At 42.5% G+C, this 12,069-nt stretch overlaps 1 long non-coding RNA gene across 5 annotated transcripts in view; it reads left to right on the forward strand.

The window, feature by feature from the left end:
• The window catches only part of LOC149126580 (uncharacterized), a 486,087-nt gene that overhangs the window by 7,252 nt on the left and 466,766 nt on the right, over positions 1-12,069 (forward strand). Inside the window, exons 3-4 of one of the 5 annotated variants that reach the window (XR_016233912.1) lie at positions 7,044-7,099; positions 7,192-9,224. The exons of 1 other annotated variant lie outside the window; for it this stretch is intronic. This is a non-coding gene — a long non-coding RNA (uncharacterized LOC149126580). Of the gene's footprint in view, positions 1-7,043; positions 9,225-12,069 lie in introns of those variants that run through there. 3 more of the 5 variants (XR_016233914.1, XR_016233911.1, XR_016233913.1) reach the window with 3 other exon arrangements.

Consider the following 12,069-nt stretch of genomic DNA (forward strand, 5'->3'; position numbering starts at 1 on the left):
GTGATAAGGGAGTATCTATCTCAAGGCCAGAAGAAAATTATAGCCAGAGGAAAGGCTTAGGGAGAATACTCCCTAGAGCTCAAAAAAGGTAAGGAATAGTTCATTCTTACAAAGTATCAGGTAGAGACTCTTGGTATTGCTTTGCTATTGAGGCAAAATTAGCCCCAGACTAAAGCCTAAGCTGGTTCAGCCTTCCAAAGCCTAAGAGCATATCTTACAGGACAGAAGGACAGACTGCTTGTTTTCCACATGATTTAACTGCATCCCATAACAAAGCTCAAGGTTATCATAGATGGGGTGGCCTTTGGCTTAGGGATTAGGGCCCTGGTTAAGATGCCTGTACCCCATGTCTTAGTGTGTGGGTTTAGCTCCTGGCTCTGGCTGCAGCTTCCTGCCAGCGCAGACCTGGGGAGGCAGCAGGTGATGGCTCAAGGTACTTGATTCCCTGCCATCTACATGTGAGACCTGGATTGAGTTCTTGGCTCTCAGCTTCAGCCTGACCCAGTTCTGGCCACTGTGGATATTTGGTGAGGAAACCAGAAGATGGGAGCACTCTGTCTTTCTGTCGCTCTGCCACTTGGCTTAAAAGCAAACAAACAAATAAAAAACCTTTGTAGGGAAAAAACATTTGGAGGGAAAAGGATTATAGAAATTCAAGAAAATTTAATCAGGCCATTACAATGTCTGCTATCTATTTGAAAGAATTTCCAAGCATTAAAAGCAAGAAAACATAACTGTAAATGAGAGAGTGGAGAGACCACTCAATTGAAACAGATTCAGGCCGGCGCCGTGGCTCACTAGGCTAATCCTCCGCCTAGCGGCGCCGGCACACCAGGTTCTAGTCCCGGTCGGGGCGCCGGATTCTGTCCCAGTTGCCCCCCTTCCAAGCCAGCTCTCTGCTGTGGCCAGGGAGTGCAGTGGAGGATGGCCCAGGTGCTTGGGCCCTGCACCCCATGGGAGACCAGGAGAAGCACCTGGCTCCTGGCTCCTGCCATCGGATCAGCGCGGTGCGCCGGCCGCAGCGCACTGGCCGTGGCGGCCATTGGAGGGTGAACCAACGGCAAAGGAAGACCTTTCTCTCTGTCTCTCTCTCTCTCACTGTCCACTCTGCCTGTCAAAAAAAAAAAAAAAAAAAAAAAGATTCAGAAATGCATAAATGACAGAATAGACAGGGATACTAAAATAGTAATTAAAACTGTATTCCAGGCCGGCGCCGCGGCTCACTAGGCTAATCCTCCGCCTAGCGGCGCCGGCACACCGGGTTCTAGTCCCGGTCGGGGCGCCGGATTCTGTCCCGGTTGCCCCTCTTCCAGGCCAGCCCTCTGCTGTGGCCAGGGAGTGCAGTGGAGGATGGCCCAGGTGCTTGGGCCCTGCACCCCATGGGAGACCAGGAAAAGCACCTGGCTCCTGGCTCCTGCCATCGGATCAGCGCGGTGCGCCGGCCGCAGCGCGCCGGCCGCGGCGGCCATTGGAGGGTGAACCAACGGCAAAGGAAGACCTTTCTCTCTGTCTCTCTCTCTCACTGTCCACTCTGCCTGTCTAAAAAAAAAAAATAAATAAATAAAAAAAAAAAAAAAAAAAAAAAAAAAAAAAAAACTGTATTCCATATGTTTCTGAAATTAGAAGAAAGTGTAAACATGTTAAGAAAAGATGTGACAGAATCCGGCGCCCCAACCGGGAATAGAACCCGGTGTGCCTATCAAAAAAAAAAAAAAAAAAAAAAAGATCTGAAATATATGAGGAAACCCAAAACAAATGTCTGGAGATGAAAAGTATAATATCTACAATGAAACTACATTGGATAAGTGTGAGAGCCAGTTAGACTCTGGAAAACAAAAGATCATTAAACTCAAAAACAAAGCTAAAAATCTATATGTGGCTCAGCATTGTGATGCAGTAGGTTAAACCACTACTTGCACTGTCGGCATCCGTTAGCAGAGTGCTGGTTCAAGTCCTGACTACTCTGCTTTCCACTCAGCTTCCTGCTTATGTGCCTGAGAGGCAGCCTATGATGGCCCAAGTACTTGAGTTTCTGCCACCCACCTGGGAGACCCAGTTGGAATTCTTGCCTCCTGGCTTCAGGCTAGCCCAGTCCTGGATGCTACAGGCGTCTGGGGGAGTAAAACAGTACATGGAAGATCTCTCAGTTTCACTGTATCCTTCTCTGTCCCTGTTTTTCACTCTGTAATTCTGCTGTGTTTTTTTTCAAAGATTTATTTATTTACTTGAAAGGAGTTACACACAGAGAGAAGAAGAGGCTGAGGGAGAGAGAGAGAGGTCTTCCATCCACTGGTTCACTCCTTAGATGGCTACAATGGCTGGAGCTGTGCCAATCCGAAGCCAGGAGCCAGGAGCTTCCTCTGAGTCTCCCATGCATGTGCAGGGGCCCAAGGACTTGGGCCATCTTCTGCTTTCCCAGGTCATAGCAGAGAGCTGGATTGGAAGTGGAGCAGCCAGGACTCAAACCGGCATCCATATGGGATACTGGCACTGCAGGCGGCGGTTTACCTGCTATGCCACAGCACTGGCCGCAAATTCTGCCTTTTAAATACATCAATAAATCTTTTAAAAATCGATGCAAATTGAAACAGAAACAAAATAAAAATAAATAGTACAACAGTGAGTTATTGTTGTTGTATTTGTTTATTTGAGATGTAGAGCTACAGAGAGAGGAAGAAACAGAAAGTTCTTTCACCTGCTGGTTCACTCCCCATATGGCCACAATAACCAGAGCTAGGCTGATCTGAAGCCAGGAGCTTCTTCCAGGTATCCCATATGGGTGCAGGGGCCCAAGTACTTGGGCATCTTCCACTGCTTTCCCAGGCCATAAGAAGAGAGCTGGTTCGCAAGAGGAACAGCTGGAACACAAACCAGTGCCCTTATAGAATGCCAGTGTCACAGGCAGAGGCTTAGCCTACTACTCCTCAGCACCGGCCCTGAGATTGAAGTTTTCAAAGGGATGTTTTCCTTCGTGAGGGAGAACTAAAGAGTGTATTTGAATAAAAATGGCCAAAATTTGTCCAAATGTGTTGAAAACTGTAAACCAACACATTGAAGTAGTTCAACAGTTGCCAAGCATAAAAAGCTTTATGAAAGTTTTAACTAGGCACTAAATTAAGTTGTTCAAAACTGGTGATAAAAGGAAAAAAAAAAGCAACAAAGGAAAAAAGACACATTACATATAGTGAAATAATCATTAGGATAGTAGCAGAATTCTCAGAAACAATGTAACCCAAAAAACAGTGGTTCAACATCTTTAAAATACTGAAAGGAGGGGCCAGCGCCGTGACGCAGTAAATTAATCCTCCGTCTGTGGCGCCGGCATCCTATATGGGTGCCAATTCTAGTCCCAGTTGCCCTACTTCCAATCCATCTCTCTGCTGTGGCCTAGGAAAGCCACATCTCCCTCTCGCTGTCTGTAACTCTACCTCTCAAATAAAATAAATAAAATCTTTAAGAAAATATTGAAAGGAAAAAACAGTCTTTCAACTTAGAATTGTAAACCCAATAAACAGTGTTTATTATGAAGAAAAAAATATATTTCAGACACAAAATATGAGAGAATTCATAATCTGTAGAAGTGCACTACAAGAAATATTAAAGGCCTCCAGGCAGAATATTTCTGAATCTGGGGCCATTGCTGTAGCTTAATGGGTTAAGACACAGTCTGTGGTGCCAGCATCACATCTGGGTGCCGGTTCGGGTCCCAGCTGCTGCACTTCTGATTCAGCTCTCTGCTAATGTGCCTGGGAAAGCAATGGAGGATGGCCCAAGTCCTTGGGCCCTTGCACTCACATGAGAGATTCAGAAAAAGCTTCTGACTCCTGGCTTCAGCCTGGCCCACCCCAGTTCGTTATGGCCATTTGGGGAGTGAACCAGTGGATAGAAGACTTCTCCCCATACCATCCCTGCTTTGCCTCTCTCTCCCTCTCTTTTCTATAACTCTGCCTTTCAAAAAATAAATCCCTTTTAAAAAAAGAAAATTTATGAATCTATATTAAAAAATGAACACTGGAAATGGTAAATATGTGGATATATATAAAAAAACCTTTTAGCTTTTAAAAATACCTCTACAACTAAGGCCAAAAAATTTTCATATTTGTAACATACACAAAAGCAAAACTTGGCAACAATAGCACTAGTACTGGGAGGAGGAAAATTGAAATATACTGCTTAATTTTTTCCCTGGTATATGTAAATGGAATAACATTACTTATAATAAGTTAAAGATGCATTTTATAAGCTTCCACTCTCTATTATGGTACCAGGTAGCCACATGGTATCCCTTGAACACTTAAAATGAAACTAGTCCAAAATGAAATGTGCTGTAAGTATAAAATCCTTGCCAGGAGCAGACATTTGGACTAGTGGTTAAGAAGCAAGTTAAACTACTAGTTGAACAATACCTTTTACCTTGTGTGGTTGTGTGAGTGCAGCCTGTTGAAATCCTTACTTAGTATATACTAAGTTGATCTTCTGTATATGAAGGTAATTGGAAAATGAAACTCAATGAAGGGTGGGATGGGAGAGGGAGTGGGAGAGGGGAGGGCCACGGGAGGGAGTGAGTTTGGGGGGGAGCCACAACAATGCAAAAATTGCACTTTGTAAATTCACATTTATTAAATAAAAAAAAACCCTACAGCTACCAAAAAAGAAGCAGCAGCAGCAGCAAGACAAGACATTCACACTTTGGAGTGCCTGGATGTGATAACCGGCTCTGGTCCTGATTCCAACTTCCATTTAATGCAGACCGTGGGAAATAGTGATGGTGACTTAAGTGATTAGATTTCTGCCTCCAATGTAGGAGGCCTAGATTGTGTTCCCGGATTCTAGCTTTGGCCCTAGCCCAGCCCTAGCTATTGCAGGCATTGGGGAGTGGACCAACAGATGACAGTCCTCTCTCTTTGCTTCTCAAATAATAAACTAATGAAGCACACCAGATTTCAAAGATATACAGTGAAAAAATTATGAAATTTGTCATTAACATTTTATACTGCTACAGGTTGAAATAATAATAATTTGAGGGTATTGGTTTAAACAAAGATAGTATTCAAATTAATTTCATTGGTTCCTTTTAATTTTTTTTGATAGGTTGACTATTAGAAAAGTTGTAAGTTATATATGATTCACATTTCATACAACAGGCTTCAAAAAGTTTATGGAAATTTTATATTAAAAAACTGCATGGATTTCAAAAACAATTTACACCAAGATAAATTTCTTCTAAACTTTTAGAAGTATCCTTGTATCTTTTGGACAGTGTTGCTAGAAGCCATAAAGCAACCCCACAAAACAAAAAATAAATAAATAAACAATCAAAATAAAAACAAAAAGATTTAGATATTAAAGGAACAGAAAGAAGGAAATGAAAAATATTCAATAAATCTAAAATGATACTGAAAAGGGAAAAAAAAGAACAAGTCATAAAAATAGAAAAAGTTAGCAAAATGGTAGATTTAAATCAAACTATGCCAATTATCAGATTAAATGTAGATGACCAAATACTCCCTGAAAAGGTAAAGATATTCATATGAAATTTAAAAACAAAAAGTCCTCAACACTTTACTGTCAACAAGAAACCCAACATGAAAGCATGAAGACAGGGCCAGCACTGTGGTGTAGCAGGTAAAGCTGCCGCCTGCAGTGCAGGCATCCCATATGGATAGGGATTCGAGTCCTGGCTGCTTCACTTTTGATCAGATGTCTGCTAATGGCCTGGGAAAGCAGCAACAGATGGCCCAAGTCCTTGGACCCCTGTACCCACTTGGGAGAAGAAGCTCCTGGCTCCTGGATTCAGTTCTGCCCAGTTCCAGCAAATGTGGCCATTTGGGGAGTGAACCAGCAGATGGAAGACCACGCTCTCTCTCTCTCTCTCTCTCTCTCTCTCTATGCCTCTGTAACTCTGTTTTTTTTCTTAAAAAAAAAAAAAGCATGAAGATACAAATGGATAAAAGCAAAAGAATGAAAAACTATGCCATGCTAGCACAATGAGATTAATAAAATCTTTTTTAAAAGATTTATTTATTTGAAAAGTCGGAGTTACATACAGGGAGAAAGAGAAAAAAAGCCTGCCATCCACTGGTTCACTCCCCAGGTGGCTGAAAAGGCCTAGGCTGAGCCAGGCTGAAGCCAGGAGCCAGGAACTTCATCCAGGTCTCTCATATGGGTAATGGGACACAAGCACTTGTGTCATCTTTTGCTGTTTTCCTAAACCATCAGCAGGGAAGTGGATGAGAAGTGGAGTAGCTTGGACTATGGCTGTCGCATATATGGGGTGTTGGCATCACAGGCGGAGGCTTATAGCTGCTGCACTACAATGCCAGCTCCCACTAATAAAATCTTAAGACTTGGCAGAGGTTTCAAAATAGACTTGAGTTTTTGATTACCTGCGTGAATGATCTTTGTCTTCTAATCTTGGGGAGATTTTTGAAAACATTCTCAGTCATGAATCCAAAGTGGAAACTTATCAGAGGTAAGTCCTTCTGCTAGAAATCCAGATACAGTTCTTTCAAGAATAGTCCCAGATTTCACGTAAACGTTACTTCTCTATGATGGGTAAGAATAATTTTTGATACATTTCATAGTAATGGATTTGACAGTCAGTCTCTCAGGATTGGCCTAGATAGTTCAGAGTAGCTAATAATGAAAATGTGTCTGCCTAAATCTTTAGAATGCAGAAATGGGATTTAATTGGAATAAGCTGTCCCGTGATTGGAATAAGTATTCTAACTACATAGTTCCCACCATTGTACTGTATCTGCATTCACCATGACCCAGGTTACTGATCTGGAGAGAACTGAAATTCAAACAATAAAGAGAGAGGGAAAATAAACATGTAAAATGCTTTTCTATGATGTACACTGTGAAGAGCTACAATAGTATTGCTTCTTGATTTACCTAAGCTGATCAAAATTTCAGAGGAACCAAATGAACATGGAAAGAAGAGATGTATATCCAGGATGCAGGTTTATATCAGCTCTAGCTGCCAGAACAGGGTATCACGGACTAGGTGGCTTAAACAACAGACATTTATTTTCTCACAGCAGTTCTGGAGGCTGGAAAGTCAAGATCACAGCAGCAGCAGCAGGGCTGGCAACTGGTGAGGCCTCTTTCTGCAACTTGGCCGTGGCATTTGCTCTCAGTGTCCTTGCATGACCTTTTGCTTGTTTGTTTTCCTCTCCTGTGGGACAGTGGAAAGGAAGAATCTCCAGTGCCACTTTCTTCTCATGGTCCTATTGGATTAGGGCCCCAGCGTTGGGACTTCATTTACTCTTAATTACCTTCTTACCGACTATATTTCCAAATGCAGTCACATTGAGGTCTAGAGCTTCCACATATGAATTTTGAGAAAACACAGTCCAGTCTATAACAAAATGTGTCTGGGGAGACTAATGGAATCAGTCTAGCCTCTGAGAACTGACTATCCCTAATAATATTTATTAGGTAATGGATATATGATGTGCAGATGTCGTGCAGGGTACAAGAATATACCAGACCGCTATCACACCAGATAAAAATAATGCAAAATGAAATGATGCAAAACATTCCTTTGGTCCTGATGTTAATACCATCTTCAAAATCTTTCCTCTTTTTGTTTCCACATTTATGCTTTCTTTTAATTGATTTCTTTCATATATTTGGTGACCCCATTTACATTTCTCCTGTTTGTCTGTCATTACTCTGTGGAAGCCATCATAATCTGTTCTTTACAAGGACAACAATGGTTTCCCAATCTGTATCTTTGTGTTTGCTCTTATCCTCCTTCAGATGATCCTTTGAAAGTATAAATCAGAATGTCACAGTCTTCAGTGGTTTCCTGTTTTAAAAATAAACCCAACATCCTTAATTCAGTCTGTGAGGCTCCAGATGATCTGGTCCCTACCTGGCATAATTCTCCCCGTCAGTTCCTCAGTTATTCTTCAAGTCTTCAGTGGTTTTCAGAGGGGCCAAGCTAACTTAGGTCCCCTCTTTACACCTGACTGTAGATCTTGAGGAAAGATTAATTAATCTAAAAGATTAATGATAGCAAATATCTTTTCAAGTGCTTATTTGCTATCTACACTTTAAAAAAATTTTATTTGAGAGACTGGACGATAGGAGGGGACTAAAGCCACCAGTATCTCAAGATATGTTCCATGGGGACTGACACTGTGCCACAGCAAGTTAAGCTACCACCTGTGATACTGGCATCCCACGTTGGAGTGCTGTTTTGAGTCCTGGCTGCTCTGCTTTTGACCCAGATCCTTGATAATGTGCCAGGAGAGCAACAAGATGAACCAAGTTCATGAGTCCCTGCCACCCATGTGAGAGACCTTTGGAGTTTCAGGCTCCTGGGTTCAGCTTGGCTCAGCCTAGGCCATTGAGGCCATTTATGGAATGAACTAGCAGACAGAAGAAATCACTCTGTCTCTCTCTCCCTCTTCCTCTCTCTTCATCACTCCCTGCCTCCCTGTCACTCTGCCCTTGGAATAATAAATCTGTTTTAAAAAGTGTCCTATCACATGTCACCTGGAGCAGGCAGGAGTTGAAATATTTGAGCCAATGCAGAGATGTCATCCATTGGCGTGAAGATTGAGTTTCGCGGTATGCTACTGAGCGGTGCTGCTTAATCTTTTCTCAGCACTAGATACAAGGAACTTCTTAACTCCCCTGAGAATGGAGGAGGGTGCTGTTAGAAATGGGAAGGGAAAATCTCACCCAAAGTGATGGTAGTTTCTCAGATTATGACATGCCGCTGCTTACAACCATTCATAGCTGTCCTAGTAACTTAGATGAGAAGTTGTGCCCCTTCCCCAAGTCTCCAAGGCCTTGCATGGCTAGGCCCTTTCTGATTCCCAAACTCATCTCACGTCACTCTTACCCTGCTCAGTAAAGTAGTTCTCTAGTCTTCTCTCACATCCTGGGACACAGTGAAGACCCTTTGTTGCTGCTTCTGGCTAGGACACTTCTCCACAGACCTTCAGTGGTTGGCCCTTTTCCATCTTTTTCATTTTGAGGTCTTTTCAATGAGGCCTTGCCTAAGAACCTTGCTCAGGGTAACCCCCCAATTCCCTTCCTGTTGTTCATCCCATCAACACACTTGTTCCCTTCCTAGTCCTTAACAGAATCTGTCCTTATCCTGTTCAGTTGCATATTCATGTATTTATTATGTGTCTCCCCCTACAATGTACTCTTTGAGGATGATATCCTTATGTATTTGATCATGATTATGCTAAAAACCTGCATGGCACCTAGCATATTGTAGGTAGTTAATAAAAACTGTTGAACAAATGACTGAATTTCCTTGTCCATCTTACACAACAGGCTATGAGCTGTGTAAGAACTGGATTGAGGCTTGTTTCGCTCATTATTGTTGGGATGTACTTAATGAATATGTGCTGAATAAAAATGAAGGAAAAACATCAAGTCAACAGTTATAAAGCCAGGAACACTGTGGAAACCCAAGAAGGCCTGACCCTTCTGACCAGATAGTAGTTAAGTCTAGCAGCTTCCTTCATCCATAGGTTTGTGAGCCTGCATGCAGCTCTGAGGGGACCAGGCGAACACTAGTACAAAACAAATTTCCTTAGTCTCCCTTGCCTGAAGTACATTCAGGGTTGTGTGAAGATGACCCAGATTTCAGGGTTTATTTCCCCTGTATACATATATGCTGGTGCTCAGCCCCCAAGATGTCCCCTTTTGCATTTCTGAGGGTCCTCGGGCAGGAACTGACTTGTGTAAGTCTAGCTTTACTAATGCTTCTACTGCCTTGTGGACACCACATTCTGCTCCAAGTCTCTCCTAGTGTCCTCCAAGCATCTCATTCTTCAGCAAACCCTGCTGCTACTCAGACTCCACTGACCGCAGAGGAGTACACTCCATGCATTTCCTGAATGTTCACAACAACAAAGCTTGATCTGTGGCAAATCAGGGGTTAGCTCTCTTCCCTTGGGACCTTGCAGTATGAGGGGTGGAAAATAGTGCAGTGTGTGTGCATGTGTGACTTAGTGTTGTATCGAGTGTTCAGTGAACACCCTTAGTTTTTACTTATGGCCTTCACTTAGCACACAGACATTAGTCTAGGGCACTGGGCTGGAAACAGATGGGAGTGAGGGTCATAAAGCTGGACTAAGAATCTTGTTTTTTCTTCTGATGATGAAGGGCATGTTATTGGAGAGCTCATTGTACTCCCTCCCACCACATTTAAAATGAGTTCCCCCTTGTAAGACTCTAGAGAGCCTCTTCAGTTTGACATCTGTCAGAGTGTCTCACACTGTACTCAACAATGCCTCGTAGCCCAAGCAGGAGATGAAGCTGAAGTTCTTTCCCACAGGCTGTGTAGGCCCCAACGAAATAGGCTGGTTTCACCAATTCCCTGGGCAAGCTCAGACAGGCCTAAACTTGCAGAACTGCAGCCAAGATTCAAGCCGAAACTCTGCTCTCCTAATGCATGAGAAAATCTTCAAATGAACTCAGCAGTGACAAGTCTTGAAATCATACAAATACACTTCCCACCCTTGGCAATAAAGACAGCCATCAGCAACATGGGCCAGCCACCCCACAGGACACTCTGCCAAGAGCAGAAAAGTTTGAACTTCCAACATTTCTGCTTGTTCATATATAAGTACATAGACTAGAAGGATATATTTAATTAAAATAGTTTCTATGTTTGGATGGTGAAATTGCAATGCTTTTTCTAAAGTTTAAATTGTATACTTCATTACTCATTGCAAGTAAAGGACAACGAAAGGAAGTGAAGATTGCTATTATGTATTTGTGAGCCTACCTGACCTAAGATCATCAGCACAGTAGCACCCTGTTGTTCAAGACAAGAATTAATAATTCCCTCTAATTTCTTGGTCAGTTTGTGAACTTGTATGTCAAAAGCCATAACACAGAAGATGCAAGAACTATCACATTTGTTTATAATCTACAGATCACTTGAAATTCAACTCCAGCCCCATTCTTACAGGCTGGTGGGAAATTTAGAAGCAATGGGGGCCCCATCCACAAAAGGCTCTGCGTTGCATCTTGTATTCGCTAAGACCCAAGAAGGCCTCAGTCATCAGTCATTTGCTCTCACTGACTTCTGTTGAAGCACCATGACATTTCCAGGGACCTTTGTGGCTCTGGTTCACATTCAGCATACAGGAGTGCATCATCAACAAAGCTGACAGCTTTCTGAATGTCCCCAGAAAGAGACTGGCTCCTCTCCGGCTTTTGCCCCCTCTTGCCTCTGGGGCAAGGAAATCCTAAAGGATTGGCCATTTGTTTGGAATTAATGTTTCTCCGAATTTGATCAACACAAATCCCTAGAGACCATTTATAACAATGAAAACACATGCAATTAATTTTCTTAGCATAGAACTGTGAAAATCAATATAAGAAATTGTATTCTAAAGTAATTCTTGCATGTAATGGTTAAAGTCTTTGCTAATATTTATTTAGATTTCCTACTTATTATATTTTCATTGTACCTTCTCTGAGGGGCCTGAATAAACTTGCTGTCTGAATACATAAAAGCCCAAGACCTTTCTTCAGTTAACTGTAAAAAAAAATGGATATATATTTTTTTCTAGTGTCTGGGGGCTTGAAGTTTCCTCCTTACATGATGAAATGTGTGTATTTTAGTGATAGGAGCAATTTCCTACTGCTTTCTTATTGTTCTCTTTCTTTTCAAAGTTTCCTGACTAAGGCTCTCACTTACTCTGAACACACACATGCAGTGAGGCATTCCTCTGGGGTGGAGGGATAGAAGTCACCCACACACAGTCTCTTGCACAACACAGGTCTGATTAGAGTTCTGCTTGCGCCATGGAGATCCAGGACGGTGACTGAGGCCCCTGTCACAGGCTCACTCCCTGCTTTATCTGATAGGACACGATTGTACAGGGAGTGTCTAGCCACCCAGCTGGTGCTGTCAGAACCCACAGGTGTCTCTGGGGTGAAGAAGAGGGAAAAAAAGGATTCCTTTCCTCTCAAAACAATCAAGATGAGAAAAAAAGAAAATTAAGAGGCTTCTTCCCACAGTAACAAGGTTCTGGACAGAGAGATAGAAGAAAAGCAGACACTGATAAAGTGGTTAATATA

Source organism: Oryctolagus cuniculus, chromosome 5, assembly GCF_051225735.1.
Source record: "Oryctolagus cuniculus isolate XC-2025 breed Fujian yellow rabbit chromosome 5, ASM5122573v1, whole genome shotgun sequence".
NCBI lineage: Eukaryota > Metazoa > Chordata > Mammalia > Lagomorpha > Leporidae > Oryctolagus > Oryctolagus cuniculus.